General features: G+C 42.7%; 1 long non-coding RNA gene across 1 annotated transcript in view; it reads right to left on the bottom strand.

Annotated features, from left to right (window-relative positions):
• The window catches only part of LOC143442219 (uncharacterized), a 33,470-nt gene extending 10,786 nt beyond the window's left edge, over positions 1-22,684 (bottom strand). The window contains exons 1-2 of the long non-coding RNA XR_013110229.1: positions 22,554-22,684; positions 11,077-11,186 (exon numbers count right to left, since the gene is read on the bottom strand). This is a non-coding gene — a long non-coding RNA (uncharacterized LOC143442219). The remainder of the gene's footprint in view (positions 1-11,076; positions 11,187-22,553) is intronic.
• Positions 22,685-24,012: the final 1,328 nt, after the last annotated feature.

Below are 24,012 nucleotides of genomic sequence, written 5' to 3'. Positions count from 1 at the left end.
TCAGTACAGAGTTACCCAAAAGGGAGTATAGAAGGTGAGTGCTATCAGTCTAAGGGGTGGATTTTTGGAAAGTCGCTAAGCAAAGCAGAAATGGACTAGAGATAGGACCAGAAGACATTCAGTATCTAGAAGTCCAGGAATGGCATTTAGAGCAAGATGGTGTGCTTTGATTCTGGAACAAAGACTTTTGTGCCTTACTGTTGTTCTTCTGATCTATATTCTCTTGAACGTCTGACCACACCCATGCCTAAGAAACTCACAACATATGAATACATTGCAGCCACTTTGATACAATATGCAATTTTCTCAGCTGCCTTTGGGTACTGCTGAGAACTTTCTGGCTCCTGGAAATGGAAGTGAGCCATAGAGGAGAGATAAAGGAGCAGACAAAAGCAAAAAGAAAGGGTTTGTTTGGCCCACAGTTTAAGGGTACCACCATCATTGCTGTTCACATCTGGGGAGCTCCTTACCTCATCCCTCATAGGCATGCCTAGAGGTTTGTTTCTTAAATGAGTCTGGAGCATGTCAGGATGGCCGGCACTATTAACCACTGCCCTCTGCATACCTTACTGGGTTTCTTATCTCTTCTGATCTTTATACGTCCGAATATTCAGAGGCTTGTCATTTCTAAAGTATTTACAAAAGCCAAACGGCAAAAGATATTCTGGCATTTCCCCCTGTAAAGTAAAGAAAAGACATTGTCTCTAACATCCCCTGCCATAAGGGAAGGAAACATGATACGTGATAGTTTACTTTGGGTTCTGGAGATAAACTACACTATACCCAAAGGGTCTGCTCTAGACTGAATAACAAGCAATGTAAAATTGTACATTTTTGATGATGCCCCAGCAGAGCAATGTTAGACTATTTAGAAGTTTAAGTATAGGAGTGTTTTTAGGTGGATCCCTCAGGAGGTTTTGATCTCCTGATCCTATGAACGTCCTCCACTTACAGAAGTGACTCTTTCTTAATGGTTCAAATCTCACACCCAGAGACTGGGAAGATGAGTCAGTGGGTAAACTGCTTGCTGTGCAAGCATGGAGACCTAGTTTAGACCCCAGCATGCATGTAAAGTTCTGGCTGCACAAACTTAGAACCCCAGTGCTGGGGAGAAAGAGATATGGGGTCCCATGTATCTGGCCAACCCAGTCTCATTGAAATGAGTAACCCCAGGTTCAGGGAGACATTCTGTTTCAAGCAAACAAAACAAAACAAAGCAAAAATAACAACAACAACAAAAAAAAACCCAAGGTGGGGTGCTATGAAAAAACGTTGACCTCTGACAAACACACACACACACACACACACACACACACACACACACAAGGCACATGGACCTTGGCATGAGGCTGGTGAGGTGGAAGCATGCCCAAACCCCAGGAATCTCAGAGACCTGAGACAGCATGAGTAGAACTGTTCCCTCCTGCCTCTAAGCACGTAATCATGACCCTTAACTGAGGTGACTAAGGTGACCTCTTGCAGTTAGTCATATAGTACAGCACCTGGAACACCCCTCCATGCTAATGAGGCATCTCAATAGTCTTAGTCTTCAGCCAATGACCTTCCTGGATATTCTTCCCCAGAGTGTGGGGTCCTTAAGTGCTAAAATGGCAAGTGGACTTGCTGACAACCCTGAGTTCTATCTGTGGTGGTGGAACAGCTCTTGACTGGAATTTATTCTGTGACAACTCACCCTTGGAAATGACCATGTTTTCAATCCTGCTCCCTCTTCTTGCATATAACCCTCATGCTCCTCCCAGCCCTTCCCTTTCCCTGAGCTCTGTCTCATCCTCTGTGCCCTGAAGATGACCCATTGCTCATGGAGTGACTGGGTCACAGGCTCTCCCAGTGACTGCAAAGAGCTCACCATGTGCTGCTTCCAACATCTCCAGTAAATGAGGAATAATCAGAGAATATCTCTTCAAACTTTGTTTAAAGGCTCATATAAAGATGTTTATCTTCCCCTCATGTTTGTGTACATGAAAAGAAGCTCAGACCGGGCTTCTTCAGTAAAACACTGTGCCGAGAGTGGCTAAAATATAAACACCAAACCTTCATCCACATTAGAAGAAACAACAGCAGACAGAGCTCACTATGAGCAAAGAGCTGATTCTGGGGCCAGAGGTTCCTCCAGGACCAGAGAGTCCTCCAGGGCTAGAGAGTCCTCCAGGGCCAGAGGGTTTTCCAGGATCAGCGAGTTTTCCAGGGCCAGGGGCTCCCCTAGGGCCAAGAGTCCTCCAGGGCCAGGGAGTCCTCTAGAGCTAGGGGTCCTCCAGAGTCAGGGAGTCCTCCAAACCAAGGGGTTCTCCAGGGCCAGGGGTTACTCTAGGGCCAGGGAGCTCTCCAGGGCCAAGGCTTCCTCCAGGAGTAGGGGTTCCTCCAGGAGTTGGGGGACCCATCACTGAAGTTAGTAGCATTAAGAGGATAAAGAACAGACTAAAGGCAGAGGCAGGGTCTCCTTCACCTTCAGTGTAATCTCATCCCAGGACCATTTCCCCAACCAGCCTTGTCAGCTCCTTGATTTGTTTAGCACAGAGTGTTCATGTGTGCTATACTGTGCACCAAGTACTGGGGTAGAAATGATAGAAGTAGCTTCCTCTTGGTGTAATAGAAAAGTCACAAGTGAGCACACACAGGCCAAAAACTCTACAATATGTGCCATGGGGGAAACCAAACAAGTCATCTGCCTTAGGAGCAAAGAAGGAAATTCTTCTCAAACCGCCACACACACCCCATAATCCTTGCAGTTTGTCATTAATTCTGAAAATGGCTCCCCCAGACAATGCTCAGATTCTCTTTCTCTCTGGGCTCTGTAATCATGAAGGTAATATGGACAACTGAATACACACATTGCCTACTATATCCGAGGCCTGAGGTTTCCTGTGACTGGCCTCTCAGCTGTGTTCAGATTCAGGTTTGATCACTCTCAATGTGCTATTGACAAACAGGAAGAGCTACCTCCTCTATCCCAGAATTGATCAGGTATTGCTAACATCCACTCAGCAGAGACATACTGTCCGAAAAAAAACTGGGTACAGTAGCTACACGTGCCTATCACCCAGCACTTGTGAGACAGAGGCAGGGTGGCTGTGAGTTTGAAGACAACCTCATCTGCATTATAAATTCAAGGCCAGCTTGAGCTATACAATGAGACCCTGTCTCACAACTCCCAAAGGCCGTGGTGTATCACAGTGCTAGAACGTTTGTCATATGCCAGCATGTGCGAAGCCCTGGGTTCTATTCCCCAACATGATACACTCAAAATAAACTCTGAACCAGTGTTCGAAGTGGTTTCAGTTTGAACTAGTAAAGTCCAGCGCTTGGTCTGTGTGCCTGGTTTATTCTTCTCTGATTCTGAGCACTGCTCCTGTGTTTCTGCATGAGGCAGGAGGATTGGCCGAGGGCAGGTGGCCTAAGCCAGTCAGTGAGCAGAGCCCTGTGGGGCCACACACCCACTCCTCCTACCGCAAGTGCTGTCCCAGCATCTTCCCCTCAGCACGTCAATCCATCTCTTCCATACCATTTGTCATTTCTTCCACTAAGCTTGTTTTCTTTCTCTCTCTCTCTCTCTCTCTCTCTCTCTCTCTCTCTCTCTCCCTTTCTTTCTTTCTTTCTTTCTTTCTTTCTTTCTTTCTTTCTTTCTGGAAACAGCTCTGCCTTTCTCTAAGCCCAAATCCTCAGTCGTGTTAGACTTTTCCTCTGGCTTAGCCCTGCTGAATTCTAATTTCCAATTTCTTTTTTACTTTTTCTTCTAGTTTTACTACTTCTAATTTCTCCTCATTGCCAGGACTGTTCATCTCAGCACAAGATACTCCAAAATGGTTTCTGTGGACATCACCAAGCTGAGGTTAATTCTAATAAGCACCATGGAGAACTGGAAAATTCTAAAGGAACCCCATGAGCAAAGCTAAGGGCTCCATGCTCCCGTTCTTTTTTCTGTCCTCACCTTGGATCCAGGACCATCATGAGGCCTGCTTTCCATATGCCGTGCCATCTGTCCGGGGTACCTATGGTCACTCAAGCCCCACTTTGCCTGCCGTGGGTCTCCTTTCAAGTGCCATTTCCTCTTACCTTGAAACCCTTTAATGGTTACATAGGCTGTTTCTCAGGCTCCCTCTCCACTATGTTATCTAACACAGAGCACTCTCTGAACTGGTCAGCGTATTTGAAAAGATCATGCGTCATTTATATTTGTCTCTGAACATCTGTTACATTAGTCGATGTCCAGCTAACACAGGATACAGGGATGCCAGCTGAAATTTGTAAAAGATGGATCAACGAGTCTGACCCTACCACCCTTGCTCTGGTCTCCACTCACTGGCACGATGCCCTCAAACAAGATGCAAAGGGATTACAGACAGAGTTTAAGAGGCTGTGGCCTTAGATGTCTCTGCAATTACAGAAATGTCACGATAATAATGTCGCTCTCACAGCCATATTTCACATAACAGATACTAAAGGAAATTCAGAGAATCCGTTCCAGGACCCTCAGACTCTAGGGAAGATAAAGGAATGGGTTTCTAGTTAGGTCTCAACAACATGACACAAGCTGGAGTCATCATGGAAGAGGGAAACTCAACTGAGAAAATGCCTCCCTCAGGCTGGCCTGCATCCAAGCCTGAGGGGCATTGTCTTGATTAATTATTGACTCAGCCCACCATGAGAGGTACCACACCTGGATAGGCGGCCCTGAGTTGTATAACAAAGCAAACAGAGCGAGCTATGGAGAGCAAGTCAGGGTATAGTTTTCCTCTTTGGCCCCCCGCTTCAGTCCTGCCTCTAAGTCCCTGCCTTGTATTTCTGCCCTTATTTCTCTTCATATTGGACTATAAGCTGTAAAATCAAATAATAATAAATGAAATAATAAACCACTTCCTCCCTCAGTTCTTTTGGTCAAAGTCTTTATCACAGCAATAGAAAGCAAATTTGAATAACCAGGGATATACAGAAAATAGAAGATTTATGAGAAGAGCAATGTAACTGTCATATTCTATTTTTATCCAGAATGATCAGAGAAATGCTAGTTTCTTTATTTTATACTCATGGGCCTACTGGAAAGAGCTGGAAAATTTTTTCCTTGATTTTTAGAGACAAAATTAGTATAGCCCTTTGTCTTAGTTTGGGTTTTATTGCTGTGCAGAGACACCATGACAATGGCAACTCTTTTTTTTTTTTTTTTTTTTTTTTTTTTTTTGATTTTTTGAGACAGGGTTTCTCTGTATAGTCCTGGCTGTCCTGGAACTCACTCTGTAGACCAGGCTGGCCTCGAACTCAGAAATCCTGCCTCTGCCTCCTAAGTGCTGGGACTAAAGGCGTGTGCCACCACCGCCCGGCGACAATGGCAACTCTTACAAAGGAAAACATTTAATTGGAAATGGCTTTACAGTTTCATAGGTTTAGTCCATTATTGTCAAGGCAGGAACCATGGCAGTGTGGAGGCAGACATGGTGCTGAAGGAGCAGAGAGTTCTACATGTTGATCTGCAGGCAACAGGAGACTGTCAGCCACACTGGGCATAACTTGAGTATATAAGACCTCAAAGCCTGCTCCTACAGTGACACACTTCCTCCAGCAAGGCCACACCTCCTAATAGTGCCTGCCACTTTTTATGGGCCTATGGGAGCCAATTACAGTCAAACTATTACAGCCTTCTTCATGAAGCTAACACTGCCCATGACTTCCTGGAACAGGGTCTATTCTGAAATCAGCATGTGACCTAAACTTGAAGGAGGCAGGAGACAGAGGTGGGAGGTTCTTGCTTGGATGCTGTGAAGCCTCCTTAGGAATTTTTTTTCTAGAGATCTAAAGGACCTAAGTGTGTGAATACAAATTCCAGAATTGAGGCAGAGGCTTAGCAACAAGTAAAGAGAACATGTCTAGTGCCAGTCATTCAGGCAGTGCTAGGAAAGGAACTCCAAAGCAGCATGGGAAAACCTATTAGGGAAAAGCATCCACTGCAAACCAATGACACAGTCAAAGAACACCCGGTCAGCTGTAGAAAGAAGTAACATGGCATTTTACTACTATGCCTTCTATTCAAGAAGGTTAGCTTCTGTATAAACAGCCCTAAATTGGGAAAACAGGAAGTGAGAGGTCACTATAACATTTGGAGTTAGGAAATACATATATTTCATTTATTTTGTGAGCAGTAGGCATGGTCAGTTTCTCCTTCTATTTTTACCACACACATCCTGGCGATTGAACTCAGGTCATCAGGCTTGACAGGCACCTTTATCTGCTAAGCCATTTCAACAGCCCTAAATTAGATGTGCATTTTAATCTGTAGTAAGCAACAGCTTGATAGTTATGTAGCATAAATGGAAAAGCCATGGATCCCTTGAAATCTTGGATCGGCTCAATGGGAAGCATCTTACTAGTTACATTGTAACAAATAGTGAGAAAAATGAAACAAAGTCCATTTTGGCTGAGAGAAGTTCATTTTCTGAGAATTCACAGCTTTTATCAGATTTCCAGAGGGATCTATTAAAAAAAAAAAAAAAAGATGAAAAGCCTAACTTTTTTTACTTCATAGAGCTGGGAACTGAGCTAAACCATGCTTGAGTATACAGCAAACCTGAATAAATGTCTCTTGGTCCCAGCCCAGGGCTCAAGAGTCCAAAGCCTTCAAGTTTTAAACATTGAGTGTAAACACAGGATTCTGCATCGAAGGTCAGATTTGGTGTACTTTCATGTTTCTCTGCTGATGAGCAGTCCCAGGGCTACAGACCAATTTGAAACACAGGCAAATGGCAAAAGTTCTGGCTCTCTCCTAAGCAACATAGGGGATCCTGTGTCACTATAATGAGACTGCAACAGTATCAAAGCCATCGTCAACCACGTCAGTCTGGGAAGCAGAGGGACTGCAAACCTCTGTTCTCAAGGCCTCTATAGGACAAGGAATGGAGAGATTCTCAAGCTTGGGCAGCAGGGTGTCCTGAGGAGTGGGCCATGCTGGGGTCCCTGGGTCCTGTGCTTCAAAGGCCTTTTTATGGCCTTTTAAAGAGAAAGATGCACTGTCTCCTCATAAGGAAACAGAACAGACATCTAGAATCGCTGGTGATGCCCTCTTCCTCATGGTGGGAGAGTGCCGAGAAGAGGGGGCTGTTGAGGGCATGCTGCGACAGGCAAGGGTAAGAACCTGGTTCACACTTAGTACCTTAGTCTTCTACTTAGTAGTTAGGAGAGAAGAGATAATTGAGTTAATTCATATCAGAAAGAACGGTGGTCATTTTAAAAAAAATAATACGGTTTGGACATGAAGTGACCCTTCTAAAGGCACCTGTGTTTAAGATTTACCTGCTTTTTGATAAACTTGACAGAAGTGATTGGATCAGGAGGTCTCTGGCTTCCTTAATGGGTTGGCCACTGATGGAGTCATAACTTGATGGCATTGTTGGTAGGTAGTAGAGCTTAGGGGGATGGCCTGACTGGAGGGGGTAAGAGAGTGGGACCATACCTCTGAAGAGCTTATCTTGTCGGCAGCCCTCTTGCATCTCTCTGTGACACAGTTCTTCAGGTGCTATGATACTCAGCCTTGCTTCAGGCCTAAAGCAAAGCTACCTGAGCGATGGGATGAAATCTGCAAAACCATGTGTGGAAATAAGTTTCCTTCCATGGCGTTTGATTCAGGATGATTGATGGACTCAGGTGAAGACTGTATCATACAGATGTTATCATGCTCTCCTCCTGTGAGTTTAGTCTACATCCTTCAATCCCAGTCCTAACGTTCTGCCTATTCTCTATTTTGCTGTGGAATTACTTGTTTGTATCCCTTAGTGACCCACCAACTTCTTAAAAGTAAAGACAGTCTTTGAGCACAAACCACAAATAATAACATCATGGTATCTAGTTCTATTAAAGTACCTAGTAAATTTTCCTAGACTATCCTTCTTCTTTCCTGGGAAAGGCTGAGCACTAAAGAAAAGATACTGTGCTATAGATAACAAGACTGAGCTATCAACCCTGACTTCTGAGGCACCAGCTAGTGCAGAATTCAGATAACTTGGTCATACATTTCTTTGCACCAGTTAGGTGTATAAAGAGCTCCTACAAGGCGGTACTACAAAAGCCAACAACAAAGTAAAACTGCAAAGATCATCAACAAATGATTTCCATTGGTAAAGTTCAATACAAGCCAGAAGACAAAGGAAATGCCATGAGGTTCACAGCAGTTGGCCTCCTGGGGCATCCCTTGGACAGGAGCAAGGCAGAAAGTCACCTCCAAAGAATGAATGGGCAACGCCCAGAACATATTGTCACCCATGGTTCTGAAGAAATAACCCCTTCATCCAACTTACCTGACTGCTACTTATGCCAGGACACTAAAAAGAACAACAAATACAAACTCTTGATAAAGGGCGACTGTCTCGGATCTGTTTTTGTTTATGTGACTTTATAATTTTAATCACGATGCTTTAAATACACATAATGTAAAACTCACCATTGTATTCGTTTTCAGCATCCAGTGCCGTGGCATTAGGGACATGCCTATCGTTAGCTACTCTCACTATAATTTATCTCTGGGATTCTGTTCATCTCAGACAACTGAAACTGCCTATTGAAGAGAATTCCTCCGACCCCGCTCTCCCGTTGACTTAGTCTTCAACCGTTTGACTTCTGCAGTCTCATTAGTTCCTGCCTCTCTGGTTTTCTTTGTTTCCTTTGACTCTTTGAGCACATTTTATGACAGTTATTTTGAAGCCCCTGTCAAGCAAGTTTAACCCCGTGTTTCTCTGGATCTGTTTCCGTTAGATTGCTTTTCCCTTTAAGAACATCTTTCTATCTATTAGAACCATCCATTTGAAAATTGAGCATTTGGAGGAAAAGAAGCTCCCTTGGGGCTTTGTGTAGAGGAGCCGCACTAGCAAAGCTGGGGGAGTGATCGGAGTATCTACTGAGCACGAGGCCTCCGTGGATTACTGCATCTTCCTCACAGTTTCCTCCAGGTCACAGCTACAAACAAATGTCTCCGTTTCCTTCCATTTTCCTTCTGCTTCCTTCTTGGGGGCTATGGATCTGTGAACCAATTTTTCAGTAATACATGCATGCTGTCTACTGTATCTCTTGCCCTCTCTAACTAGCAAGTTACTGTCCGGGTTGGTAACCTAACACCCACAGCTGTTTGCATTTCAAGCTGTGCCAGGGTCCCAGTGGGCCTCCAAGGCAGGGGAAAACGACCTTTAGAACCTAGGACAGCCTCCCTAGATAACCCTACATGTTTCAATGAAGTTTCTTTCTTTCTCCTCCTATCCCAGAGAAGGACCTGGGCATGTAACAGTCTCCCTCTGACTTCACATCACACTGGGGAGGTACTCAGGCAAAGGTAAGCAAAATTCCACATTTCTGTGCTGGTTTGAGTAAGGGAGTGACACCATTTGAGAGGGTTAAAAGAACTAGGACTTATGGCCTTATTGGAGGAAGTATGCCACTGGGGGTGACATTGAGATTTCAAATTTTTCTGTTCTGCTTGTGGATCAGAATGTAGCTCTCAACTACTTCTCCAGCATCAGGTCTGCCAGGCTCCCCACCATGACGATAATGGGCGAAGTCTTTGAAGCTGTAAGCCAACCCCAATGTAATATTTTGTTTGTTTGTTTGTTTATAAGAGTTGACCTACTCATGGTGTCTCTTTCCAGCAATAGAGCAGTAACTAAGAAAATTTCCCCCAATCTTGCAGAACCTTTTCTTGTTTGGTTAGTCACATGGTTGCCCCAACCCTTAACTGGTTGCTGACGCTTCCATGAGCCTATCTTACCTAGGCCACTGGACAGATGGTAGTTCTGTGAGAGAAGGGGGCCTGAGTTTCTAGTCTGCCACCCACTGGTGTAGTAATTGTGTAAGCAACTTCACAAAGATCTTTCTGAGCCAGGCAGTGGTGGCACACACCTTTAGTCCCAGCACTTGGGAGGCAGAAGCAGGCAGATTTCTGAGTTTTAAATATAAGATATATCATTATTTGTATGGTCCCAATTGAAGACTGAAGTACTGTGACAGTTTACTATGGAGTGGAAGGAACACTTTCTGTGACACTGAATAGACCAGAACTACATTCTGTTCGAGGTAAAATACTAATAACTGGCAAGCTGATACACTTGTTTCAAAAGTGCAAACACTTATTTTTGATTAGTGAAGAATGATAGCATGTGTGTGTATGTGTGTATAAGTGTACTATTTATTATTCTGTTGTATATGAGGAGATGTGTATGTATGCTTGTGTGAAGTCCAACCTCTGATGGATCCTCCAATATCATCTGCTTTTTGTTTTTAGATAGGGTCTTTGATTACCCTGAAATTTGTCCGTTAGGCTGGGCTGACTGGCCAAAGCATTCCAGAATTCTGCCTGTCCCTGCCTTCCCAGTGCTGTAATTAAAATCACGCACCACTGTGCCTGGGATTTTGTGTGGGTTCTGAGGATCAAACTCAGATCTCACTTTTGCAAGGCAAACACTTTATCAAATGATCTATTGTCATAGCCTGTAATTTAATAAAAGTGTCTTGTGATAGGATTTTGCCTATCTTGTATACTGACTTTGCACTATTCATGCATTCCTGTGGGTTTATTTGCATTATTGCCTATTTCAGTTTGCATAGACAGTGGATGTCCTGATTGGATGTAAGACGAGAGTGATTCTTAAAGGACTTTGTCTCAAGGGCACCTGCCTGCATAGCAGTTCGTTTTGATACAATGTTTCAGGTCATTTTGTGTTTATGTAGTTTATATGAAGCTGAGGTAATCTATGATTCTCACTGGAATAGTGTCATAAACAGAAGAAATGAAATTAGCATCTGAAAACAATTTAAAAAGTATTCTAAATCCCCATTGCAGCCTCTTAATGCCAAGTATGAATCCCACTCAGAGCACACAGCGAGTCATCGTAAATAAAACTTGTTCGTCCATGAGTCAGCTCATCTCTACACTCTTTCCCATGACCTAACACGGGGGGGGGGGGGGGGCAGGACGGAGCCACAGAGAGAGATCCAATCTTCCTCCCCTACCTAGCTTTTCTCAAATGTAGCCTGTGCCTTCTCTCTCCTGCTGTCTTCTACCGCACTTCCACCTGTTTGCCCTCCTCTTACCTTTAAGAGTGTTCCTGTGTTCTTTCCTGGATCCAGGAGCACCTGCCAAATGATGCTCTTCCTGTTCCCACACTTTCGGAAGAAAACAAGAGGGCACATGTGAAAGGTTCCTGGAAGTAGGACAATGCAACAACAGTTACTTGCTATGTATTGTGGTTCATGGTATTAGAATGTGTAAAGTTGACTGTTCCAAGTTTTTAAAAATAGGACAAGGAAGAAAATATAATAACATCCAAATTTGAGCTGAATACATTAGGAAAAATGTAGTCCAAAAACATACAAAGATCCCCCCTGGAACTGTTTGTCTTCTGACCAAGGGCCCTGGATGGGTTCCTATCTCCAGACTTGAGAGATTTGCATCCTTCCTTGGAGTAGAAGGAGGGGTATACCCTAGAGAAAAAGAGAACATGTCCAAAGCTCTAAATCCCTTTGAGACATTAATCAAAGCTTTGGTTTACAGACAAGAGAAAAACATCTTATTGTCTCACACAGTGTTCGAAACACTGAACAAAGCCGATGTTCTCCAAAAGACCCACTTTGAAAACAAGGGCATCAGAGAGAACATAAGGAAACCCAAATTAATTCTTACAGTAGAAGGATATCTATATTTATTTTTAAAAACAGTTAATAATTCAGTGGCCAGAAAGGTGGCTTAGCTGGTAAAAGCACATACCTGAAATTCTGGACAGCCTGAGTTCAGTCCCTAGAACCCAAGTCAAAAGCAAACTGTGGAGGCTCAGATCCCTAGTGCTCCTGCAGCAGGATGGGGGCACAGACAGGGGAGCTGGCTGAAAGTTTGCAGGCTGGCTAGCATAGAGTATCCAGTACAGGCAGAAATATGAACCCCACTTCAACACAGTGAAAGGAGAAAACTAGTTTCTGAAAGATATTCTCCAATTCACATGCTCTAGTACCCATTCACACCACACACACACACACACACACACACACACACACACACACGCGCGCGCGCGCGCTATGGATGGAGAGATAGATAGATAATAGATGATTGATAGATAGATGAATGATAGATAATGGATAGAGAGATGGATGGATAGATGGATAGATAGATAGATAGATAGATAGATGATAGATAGATAGATAGATGATATATAGTTAGATGATAGATGAGGAGTAGATAACTAAGTAGAAGCATTTAAAATAAATAAAATTATAAGAAGAGAAAAATACAACTATTAATCTAAATACTACATGAGTATAAGCCTCTTAACACCAAGTAACTACCTGTTTTAGTAAAGTTATTAACTAGGTATTAACCCCCCAGTCCAGAACTTAGCATACAGTAGGTGCTTACTACAGATGAACTGAACTGGCGTTTTATTCAAGTACCAATAACAAAATATTTCAAATGTAAGGACATGAAAGCGTAGATATGCTGCTAGGCATATGAAAGGTCCTGGTAGGTACAAACTTCACTATTACATCACATCCCTTTCTTTCCTTTATCACTTCTGTCACTCCAGCCTAAACCTCATCTTGTCTCAGTCATGTTACTTCAAGTCTCGTAATGCTCCTCTTGTTCCATTCTTGCCCTTCTTGAAATGAGATTCAGCAGCCAGGTGCCATGGTGACTGCCCTGATCTCTGTGCCTTGATATGGCCACTTTGCATAGACTCTATTTACATTAAATGAAAGTTGGTTTGTATTACCAACAAACTATACTGGATATGGCAATGTGTGACTTCCTTGTCAAGTTATATGACTACTGTGGTGTCTGCCTCTTCTCTCTTGGGCTTCTTTGTTGCTTATATTGTGGACAATGGTGTGAAGAATGGGGGAGAGCCTCTGTTTAATGGAACTGAGTCTCTCATGGATAGCCATCAGCAATTTCCCAGACATGTGACTGAACAAGGAGACCTGCCATACCCATTCTCCTAGACTTCTCCAGACTCAATATCAGAAGTTCTACATCCTGGGAAATCCATCAATCCATCCAAGTAGAATCCATTTGGGTATGGATTTTCTAGTCTAGGCCAGGTTTCAGGTTTCCCTATATTCTGTGAATTGAATGATCTCCCCTCAAAATTCTTATGTTGAACTGATTCCCAGGGTGATGGTACATGGAGAAGAGGCTTTTGGGGGTTGCTGTAGTAATTGGTTTCAGATAAAATCATGTCTTTAGAAGATCTTTTTAAATTTTGCCTATAGGTGTTTACTACATGTACATGCCTGGTGACCAGAAGAGGGTGTTAGATCTTCTGGAATTGGAGTTAAAGACTGTTGTAAGCTGCCATGTGGATGCTAGGAACCAAACCCAGGTCTTCTGAAAATGCTCAGTGCTCTTAACCACAGAGCCATCTCTCCTAACCCAAGACCTGCAGACTTGAAAAGGAAGAAAGGATGCTTCCTGGATCATGTTCTTTCACTCTCTTTCTCTGTTCTTCTCTTACTTTACTATCCCTTCTTTCATTGTCTTTCTCCTACATTTCCACAGGGAGGCATGCACAACACAATGTAAGGAAGAAAGAGGAGGAGGAGAAGGAAAAGATTGAGGAGCAGGAGGAAGAGGAGGAGGAGAAGCAGGTAGAAAAAAGGAACTGGAGGCAGAAGAGGCAGAAGAGGCAGAAGAGGCAGAAGAGGAAGAAGAAGAAGAAGAAGAAGAAGAAGAAGAAGAAGAAGAAGAAGAGGAGGAGGAGGAGGAGGAGGAGGAGGAGGAGGAGGAGGAGGAGGAGGAGGAGGAGGAGGAGGAGGAGGAGGAGGAGGAGGAGGAACAAGAAATGCCCTTACCTACCAGAAACTGCACTGGACAGCACCTTGATATTGGACTTCACAGTTTGCTCAATCACAAAATAATATGTGTCTGCTATTTAATCCAGCAAATATAATACATTAGTTACTAGATCCTGATCTGGTGAATATGCTAGCCAACATCTGGTGAATCTTATCACAAAGCCTGAGCCCAGTCTGCCTAACCATGCCTGTGGTAGGGGTTGATTTGCCCAGATCAGGAGCCTTTTCTAGTTTGCAAAGAAGCTCCACAGACCTCTCTACAGTCTGTCCTGCCCCAGCATCTCTCCCTTCTTCTTTTTACAACATTTTTCCCAGCAGACCTTTGTACAGGAGAAAAAACTGCCCTTATTCAGTACCCCTCAGGAGTTAAACAACATCTTCATGCCTAGGACCTTCAAAGGGATTAGCTCTTCTGGATGGAAGCAGAAATTTGATTTCTTTTCCACCAATCCACATCTCCATCTATCTGCTAACTCCAGCTCTTCTCTCCTGTTTCTGTTTATATGATTTTCTCTCAAGAGGCTCCCACTAATTTCTTGACCTGTATTAGGTGTCCTGCCACATTCTTCCACAGCCAGACATCCAGGTTTATACAATTAAAGACACACATTTATGTAATTGCACCCGTTTCTCTAACAGCGGGAACTGTGTAAGGCAAAAGGAGCCTCTCTCTTTCCCTGTTGTATATGTGGTCCAGCATATACTGGGTCCTGGAGATATCCAGTAAATATCCACATAAGTGAGTCTGCCAAGTCCTGTGCAGAGAAGGGTAAGGTATCAGGGCTTGTAATATTGGTTCTTGGAAATCTGTGCCACAGTTATTTCTATATGAATGAAATAACTTAATTTCATTTCCTGTTTCTGTGATAAAATAGCCTTATTAAAAAAACACCCTAAGAGAGAAAGGGTTTATTTATCTCACAATTCCAGACAGAGGAATTGTCAAATAATACAGAGGAGGAGTCAAAGTGGCAGGACTTGAAGCAGAAATCAGAAGACATCAGTGATATCCTCATGCTCGATGGTACTTAGCTCGCCTCCTCCATTCTTATACATCCTGGATCCTCTACCTACAGGAGGCACACATGCCTTCCTGCCCTAACAGGTTACCTGATCCAGACAGTCCCTTACTAAGGCTCTCTTCTCAAGTGATTCTATATTGTGCCAAGTTGACAGAACTAACTACAGTAGATGGTGGTGGTGGTGGTGGTAATGTGTGTGTGTGTGTGTGTGTGTGTGTGTGTGTGTGTGTGTGTGTGTGGAGAGAGAGAGAGAGAGAGAGAGAGAGAGAGAGAGAGAGAGAGAGAGATCAACATTCAGGGTTGTGAGTAGGGTGACCCTCAGTCACGGTAATGTCCCTCCTTACTGCGTATTGGCATCATCTAGTCCACCAAAGGCCTGAGCAGAATTAAAAGACAGATGACAAGCAATTTAGTTTTCTCCTCTGGAAAGAAGGCGTTTCCCTGTGTCCTCAGACACTGATGTTCTTTCTTTTCCTCCAGACTTAATGACAGAAATTACAGCATCTACTCCATAACTCATACGCCTTTAAGCTCAGACTGAATTACACCATCAGTCCCTTCGTTCTGCAGCTGGCAGATGGCAGATTATAGATCTCCTGGATTTACAGACTTCCTCCACAACTGTGTGAGCCAATCCACACAATAAATCTCTTTCTATGTATATATTATTGGTTCCAGTTCTCACTTATATATTACATTTAAATTTCAAATCTAAGTTGCGGTCAGTTAGAATATGTACTTTGACTCCTTAATCTAGAGGATGTTTTGCATGAAAAAGAATATGAGAGGCTGAGGGAGCATCAGGGAGGGTAGGTGTGATGGTTAGCTGCATGATGTGATGGTTAACTGCATGAGTCAGCTTCAGAAGACCTTGGAGGGCCCTACATATATGGCAAAGCATGATTCTTGGGTGTGTCTACATCTGGATGCTTCTGGATAATATTAGCTTTTAACTCATCAGACTGAATGAAATTGATTGTCCTGATTAAGGATAAGCCAGCCCACTTAGGCCCTGAAGAGACTCGTAGGCAGAGGCAGAAAACATTGTCTTCTGACTCTGCTGGTGCTGGAGCATCAAGAATCTCATGCCTGAGATAGGGACTCACAATGTCTAATACCTCGAATGATGGCTAGCTGACCCACTGTGGACTCGGAGTTTTCCACAACTGCAAGAACCGTTTCATTATTAAGAATTACTGCCCCTCCCTCCCTCTCTCTCCCCTTCCCTTCCTGTTCTCCTCACACCACTTCTACTGCTTCTCTTAGAGCCCTTACTAACATGGCTGAAATGGTCTTACTCCAGATGAAACCCTTCTGGAGTAAGGGCTGAATATTCCACACAAAGGAAATATACAGGTGGCAGCCATGAAAGACTGAGGGCTTGTCCCAACACGTTTTTTAAAATCAAATACAGAACTATCTTTCCCAGAGGAAGCTTTTTTTCTATGAATGTCTTTAGTTATAAATAGCTCTTTACCTTAAAGCCATCCAGGCCTTGGCTTTCATACAGACTTTTATGTAGCAGAGTGAGACCCAATAAGACTGATAATCACCTTCTCATCAAATGCTTTCTAACTAATCAACTGAGTCTGGTTTTTACATACATTTTAAAATGCAGATCTATTTTCAATTTTATATGAATAAATAGGCTTGTGTAAAGTATTTAGTTGCTATAAATAGACTTACATAAAGTATTTAGTTGTTATCTGATTTATTAGAATGTCATATTGGACACATTTTTAAGTTTAACTTGATTTTTCTCATGCTTATAAAATCTCATTTGAAATGTATTAAATATTTCATTTTACCTAAACAATTTCATATTTAGACACTTATGAAATACTGTTATTAACATTCATATGTCAATAATTAAAATCATTATCTTTAAATATTTATAATACGGCTTTGGCTTTTGGAGGGATTTGTTGTATGAAATTGCAGTCACTAATGTGTGTACCCATTTCTATTGTCTCTAACCTCTGTTGGAGGTCATCTAGAGGTCATTTAGCTGCAACCAAGTCCTGAAGGGAGTAGAGGTAGACAGGCAGTGTTCCAGAAAGAAGGATGACAGACTTTGGAGCAGAGAAGCAGAGAAAGAATGATGTGGGTGTTGGAGGGAAACCAGGTGACAGCGATGGCAGGCAGTGACAGGAGAGTGGGCAGATATGAACCTAGCAGCCACTATACCAACCCAGATCTTCCCTATTCATTGTTTTTCCTTGAACTGGTATGAAGACCAATGTTACATCACATATGTGTAAGTGTGTGTGGGTCCCACACATATGCAGCTTGTTTGAGTCCTGCCTAAGTAGCTGACTCCCAGGCCTCTTTTTGATCATGAATTCTACATTGTACAGCAGCCCAGACAGCCCAGAGGTATGTTGGAGAGGCTGCAAAGACAAACATGGAGAGAAAAGAGAGATTCTTGGCTCACAGGCCAAGCTGGATTTCGTAATGAGTATTGAAACCAGGTCCTAATCAAGGGGTCCACTCTCCAGGCCAGGTGATGAGATGCTAGCACATGCTCTGCTGCCGTCCAAATAAACACTCGAGCCTGCACTGTTTCTCAGGATTACCAACACGAAGTTCTTGGAGTCACTGCTTTCCCTCAACCCACGCCTGTGTAACTATCAACCATCCCCCCAATACACACTCTACAAAGAACTGATGCTGACTGTCAACAAGTTTGTCCTGACGCTTCTGGAGTCCAGAAACTAAAGAAGGACAGGGTCACGGAGTCGTCACCAACTGTACTCAGAGAGCATCATTCTGTTGTTAGGCCTGCTCCTCAACTCTTGTCAGCCCCAATTTGAAGTGGAAGGAATACAGCCCAAATCTCCACCCTGTCACTAATGAACTGTGTGGCCTTAGAGGAGTGAATAGAGGAAACAGGAAGCAGCTTGCTTTGAGGTGAAAATGTAACACATGTAGAGTTGACACATACACTTACTGCAGACCCAGGCTCCTGGTAGAATCATGTTCTATTTATTTAGGTCTATGTCCAATGTCAGACAGTTATAACCTTATAGCTCTCCTGCTACACAAATCCAGAAACCCCTGTTGTTTGTTAACCCAGCCATCTCCCTCAGCCAAAGGAAGGCCAAGAAATGCATTCTTTTAGCCAGAATTAAATCAGTGCTCTACTCATGAAGGAGGGCCAGGAAGCTGAATCCGGAGATTCATGTCGAAATTTCTACCACAGTCCTTGAAAGGAACTTCGGCCTCAATGATGCTTGTGTTTTGGGTTCATTATTGTCCTTTTTCAGGAGTAAACAAAATTTCAAATGTTAAAAATTGCTATTTCAGGTAGCAACCACATGTATAGTAGAGGAAATAGGTACAGTGATGTATTGTGTTTTGAGAATCTTACTAATATGATACAGTGTTTGAAGGAACTATAGGAGCTCATCTGTTGATGGGAGTTAATGCTTTCATCCTTCTTTCTGCCATGCTTCCCCAGAATTCAGATCCTTTTCTCCTTCGTGGCCTTGGAAAGCCAGTCAAAGTCAGCCATGCCAGCCATGGTCCAGATAGCAGTATGTTATCAAAACATAGTCCTGCGTCAATAATTGCCCTGAAGCATATCTAACCTGAGAGCCACTGAGCTCTGATCCCCAGGAATACAGACATGAGTTTGTATGCTGTTCTTGGTATTTGTTGAATTGAGTCCAGTCTGGTTTATATCCTATGCCAAGTTGTTTGTGTCATCCAGCATGGCTCCTTGTCTAGACCAGACACATGGGGGAAGGACCAAATGAAAGACTGTCCACCAGGGCTGAACCTAGAAATGCAAGGAAGCAAACAAAAGCCACACACTTTTTGTGTTGGAAGTATCCATTTCACAGATAATGACTGTCACAAGCCAGCCAGTGAGTGGACTCCCCAGGGACCCTTGAAAGCAATGAGCTCAAACTTTAAATCCTAGAGTGAGTGACTTTAACACTGTGTCTTTGACTTATTAGACGGGTTTGGCCCAGGCCTTTAAGAACACAAAATATGGATAATTCCAAAGGTACTTTTCTTTTTTGTGAAGCATATTGTAAATTTAAAACTCTCTTGAATAGCGGCCTGATGTTTGCTCTGTCTCTCCCAGCATCTGCCTTGGGAAGATTTCCAGTCCCCAAAGAAGCTGAAAATTCTCTTGCAGAGTAAGAGTCTTTTCTTTAATATAGTCTAAAGATGCAATTTACAAACTGCTACAATTTGCCCACAGTGATGTGTCTATTAAAGGGTTAAAAAGCATGAGGTTCACCTTGTGCCCCTAAATAATTGCCCCAGCATGCCCCCCTCCTAAGAAATAACTGGTGGAGCAATTACTGGGGTTCAAGGGTATATCCTTACTCTCTCTAGAGCCCAGAGGCAATGGAGCTATTTTCTGTAAAAGCACAGATGATCTCTTTATACTTGTTCTGTGACCCAAGCAGACAGACCATTCACAATGTCAAATTCATGGGCCCCTCACCATGACCTTTGAGAGTCAAGGTTCCTGGTAAATGCATATACTATGGTGGGTGCTTCAATATACAGCCTCTTGAAGGTCCTGGTTTCAATGCCCCTGCCATCTTCAAGACTCATGGTCCTTCAACATCATTAATGATCCCAGGATAGCCAAAATATAATGGGTTGCTGGAAAGCTTAGACTGAGGCCATCTGGAATGAGTTTGGAGCCAGGACCCACCTGTGATACATTAGGCCACAACCCCAGACTGGCTCAGCAAAGTGAAGCTGCTGGGGCTTGCTAATCGAAGAACCTGGGGGAGTGTAACTGGAGAAGGGCGATTTGGGAGCACATAGGCTGCCAGGATCTCTGTGCCTCCTGAGAGTGTGCAGGCAAGCTGTCTGCCGAAAGGTTTAAATTTTCCACATTGTGGAAAGAGAAAATGGTTGCACATAGAGATGGTTTGTCTTTTCCCAGACACCTCCAGTAATCCAACAGAACTTCCTTTCACACAATCACAGGGCGAGGAAAGCAGAGCCTGGCATGTTGAACATGAGCCTGGAGGTCAGGCAGGCTGAGTTCTAGTCTAGTGCTCTCTCCTGCTCCTCTCTCTCTCTCTCTCTCTCTCTCTCTCTCTCTCTCTCTCTCTCTCTCTGTCTCACACACACACACACACACACACACACATATTTATCTCATGCAGGCTGCTATAGTGTATCCCACAGACTGGATGGCTTTAGCGTACAATTATTCTGCACAGTTGTGGAGCCTGGCAATTTCAGTTTCTGATGAGGCTTTCTTTAAAGATGGCTGCCTTCTATGCTGTCACATGATGGGAAGCAAATAAACACCGATCTTCTCTTACAACAATGTTAATCTTGGCTAGGCACAGTGGCCTACAATTCTAGTGCATGAGAGGCTGAGACAAGAGCATTATTGGAGTTGATTCCAGTCTGGATTATAGAATGAGATCAAGACCAGAAGGGGTTAGACAAAGAAGAGAAAGAAAAACAAAGTACCAACAGCACTAGTGTCGTGGCCGGACCCCACATTCATGACACTGTCTACTGAAGGCCCCACCTCCAGCTGTTAAAACAGGAGTCTCCATATGTGAACTGAGGGAAGGGGCATTAACATCTAGTTCACAGCAGCTCTCTTATAAGAACTTAATAAACAATTATTTTATTTACATTCATTCTGATTTTGTATAAATCAGAATGAATTATAATTCATATATATCTATAAATGAGATGTTAACATTGTTAATTTGCAATTAAGATAATTAAAATTAATCTAGATGTGGTAACACTCCCCATAATTCCAGCACATGGGAGACAAGGATGAAGGATCAGTCAGCTTTGATACATGGCATGTTTGAGGCCAACTTGGATGCATGGGGCCTTGTCTCAGAAATTAATTAATTAAAAGAATAAAAAACAAAAGAAAAATAAAAGTTCATGGGGGAAAAGTTTGTTCAAATTTAAACCCAAATCTCACTCCAGTACACCTGTTCTTTCCCTATAATTGTTGACTTTGTAGCTTTACAAATATATTAGCTTGCATAACTCTACATTCTCAACCTTGGATATTTTGTAAAATAAGATCCCATTGTATTTTAATCAATTGATCTATATTTGCATCTTTAAAATTAAAAGGGAAATAAAAAACAACAGAAGCAGATTACATAAAAGGAAACTCATATTAAAATTTGAGATCATAACTTTTTCAAAAGACTCACAAGTTACCTGTCTCACCACTCTGATTAAAAAAAAAAATAGAGTCTACATAAATACAAGCCATATGGTATAGCATATTTATAAACTAATCCAAGAGTTCTTATACCAATTTCCATCTCTCTTTCCTCAAGAACTATGACTAGGGACTTAACCCTAGTCATATTCTTGACTATGGGTTAAATCCCTAGATGTAATGTATATTTTATTATTGTTTAAATGCAAATATGGTCTTCCTAATAGCTTAGAATATAGTCAGACATCTATTTAGATTTAAGGATTTTAACAGTAATTTCCATTTAATATTTTCTCACAACTCTAAGGTCATTAATCTAGATTCAATTTCCTAGCCTAGATCCCCAATTCTCATTCTATTTCCCCCCAGTTTGGGTAACTGTTGAATTATCTGGATAATATCTCTGCCCATCTGATTCAACAGATGTTTAAGTTCATGTGAAATTATAGGAATAAATGCATTTTGCAAATTATAGAAATTGAGCAATTATTTCATTTTTATGGACTATCAGCCCTACTCTGAGGTTTCTTCATAGGGGCCTAGTAAAGTCAGTGTATGTAAGAGCCAAGAACCAACTTTCAGATAAATGTTAAATTCATAAATTAGATTTTTCAAAGCACATAAGATTCAATGTTTTATATAAATAATTGAAATGGGTGATATTTTGAAAAGCTACAGCATGGTCCAGCAGCTACCTGGACCACTTGCCATGTTCCTGCACTAGAAGTGGTCAGAGGTCAAATGCACCTCAGCTAGACCCACGAGACTTTAACATGGTGGCTGGTTCCAACAAACAGCTCCATGGAGTCCATGCCCCAAAACATGGCCCTTGGGCAAACCCTGCCACCCTCATGGTTCTCTGCCCCAGACAATAACTGCCATGCTTGTGGTACCCGGTAGAATGAAGACTCTTAATGCTTTAAGATTATCTAATGGATTTATATATTTGGAAATGCTCAATACACAAGATGCCCACACAATTAGAATTGTTACTCAATATCTAACTTTTTGATATGAATTGCTGCCCAAACCTGCTAGCGACCCAAGCATCTTCCTCCATTTTTTTCCTCTTTCTCTAACTTCCCTCTAATGGTTAACTAGGATGCTTAATGGGGTAGATTCAGTCCAAAACTAATGGCAGTCCAAGTCTAAGAATACAGAGAATGACAATCAACACACAGACAGTTCACCCCTGCCACGGGTGCAGAAACCAGGTTATACAGACAGTCCTCGCTATGCCAGAGCCAAGTCTAACAGGTTCAAATGATTTGGCTCACTTGCTCCAGACCAAATCAAACAGGTTCCAAAAGGAGTGGGGTTCTCCAGACCCCCTCAGGGGACCTGAAGCGTTCTTCAGGCTCCTGTGATTTTGACAGCAAGGCATGTCTACCCACCGCTCTTGACCGCTCCAGACACCATGAGCTTTCCGAGCTCCACAGACACTTGCAAGCAAACCAAATGTTCAGACAGGCTTACAGACTTTGACAGACAGAAGACAGACAAATAAACCATGGTACCTGCTCAAGACCTCTGATTCACCTCTCTGGTATGTCTCCACAGGAGGTTGGATTCCAGGCCAATACACCAAATGTAAGACTCTGACGAGCCTTAGTTTATGGGAGATCCCCTGAGTGAACAACGCAGACCTGGGGAATCGATGCAAAAGCAAGAGGCATTTTATTATTCCAGCATGTTGGGGTCATCCTGTATCCAAAAGGAGGGGCAACGACCCCTGAGCAGCTCATTCAATGAGCTTTTATGCAGTTTCTAGAGAACCAGCAACTAGGCACAATATGATTGGCAGAACAGTGTGATTTTTAAACTGATTCACCTTTAGGGAATGAGGTGGCAGGGGCTTCTCTTGCCTGTGGACGGCCAACAGTCATACTGTGGAATGTGCCCCAACCCAAAGGTCACAGGTTGGTTCTCTCCCCTGTTGTCTGAGGAATGTTGATTAGCCTCTTTCTTCAGGAGCTGTTCCTGAGCTGACTGGGAATTTTAATTAGCTTCTCTTTCCTGAGCTGACCAGGAATGCTAATTAGCCTCTCCATTCCTGAGCGGACTTCTTCATTCCCCCCTTTTCTTTGTGCAAGCTTCAATCTTGAAGCTATTGCAGCTCCCTGGCCCTCTGTACTTAGCTCTTGATATCCTTGTCTCAGGACCATCAACTGTAGTGTATCTATGTGATCTTTAATAAAAAGCAACTAAGCAATTTAAAATGTAAGGGCCAAAAGTCAGAGGCAGGAACAAAATTATCAGGGGTTCTAAAAATGTAGAAATCAAGGTAGTAAACCAAGGGGAGTTAGTTGTTAAACTAAGACTCAAACCATCTTACTCTCTTTATTTTTCTTCTCTCTTTTCTTTCTCTTCCTTTTTCTTCTCAACTCTTCACTCTGTCTACATCTTCTACTGCCCAATCACTGAGCTCCACTGCAAATACAATGTAACAGGAAAATATCCTGCAGCAAATAATCATGCCAAGTACAAATGAAGAGGCATTTTATGTTCATTTTCTAGTATTTGTGCTTTTATTTGTTTTTCTTACCTTGTTACAATATCTAATAACTCCAGAATAACACTGAATAGAACTATTGAGAATGGCATCTTTTTGTCATTCCTGACTATAAGGTCAGACATTCAAAAAACCCTCATTATTAAATTTTGCTTAGTTTACCGGTTAAATGTCCTCCATGGGCTCTTGGGTTTGGACACTTGGTACCTACCCAGTAGTGCTGTTATGGGAGGTTGTGGAGATTTTGATGGGGAAGGGGACACAGATAAAGAAAGTGTCCCTTTGTGGTAAGTTTTCTGCTTCCTGATACAGTAAGGTATAAGAAAGTCATACTGTGAGCTCCCAGCAGCCCAACTGAAGTCAATCTCTTCTGCCATGCCTCCTCTTCCACAATAGACTGTATCCCCTCAGACCATAAGCCAAAACAAGTCTTAGTCTTGTAAGTCACATGTGTTATATTTTAG

The sequence above is a fragment of the Arvicanthis niloticus genome, chromosome 5 (assembly GCF_011762505.2).
Source record: "Arvicanthis niloticus isolate mArvNil1 chromosome 5, mArvNil1.pat.X, whole genome shotgun sequence".
In the NCBI taxonomy this organism is placed as follows: Eukaryota; Metazoa; Chordata; class Mammalia; order Rodentia; family Muridae; genus Arvicanthis; species Arvicanthis niloticus.
This window is presented reverse-complemented; position numbering and strand designations above follow the sequence as displayed.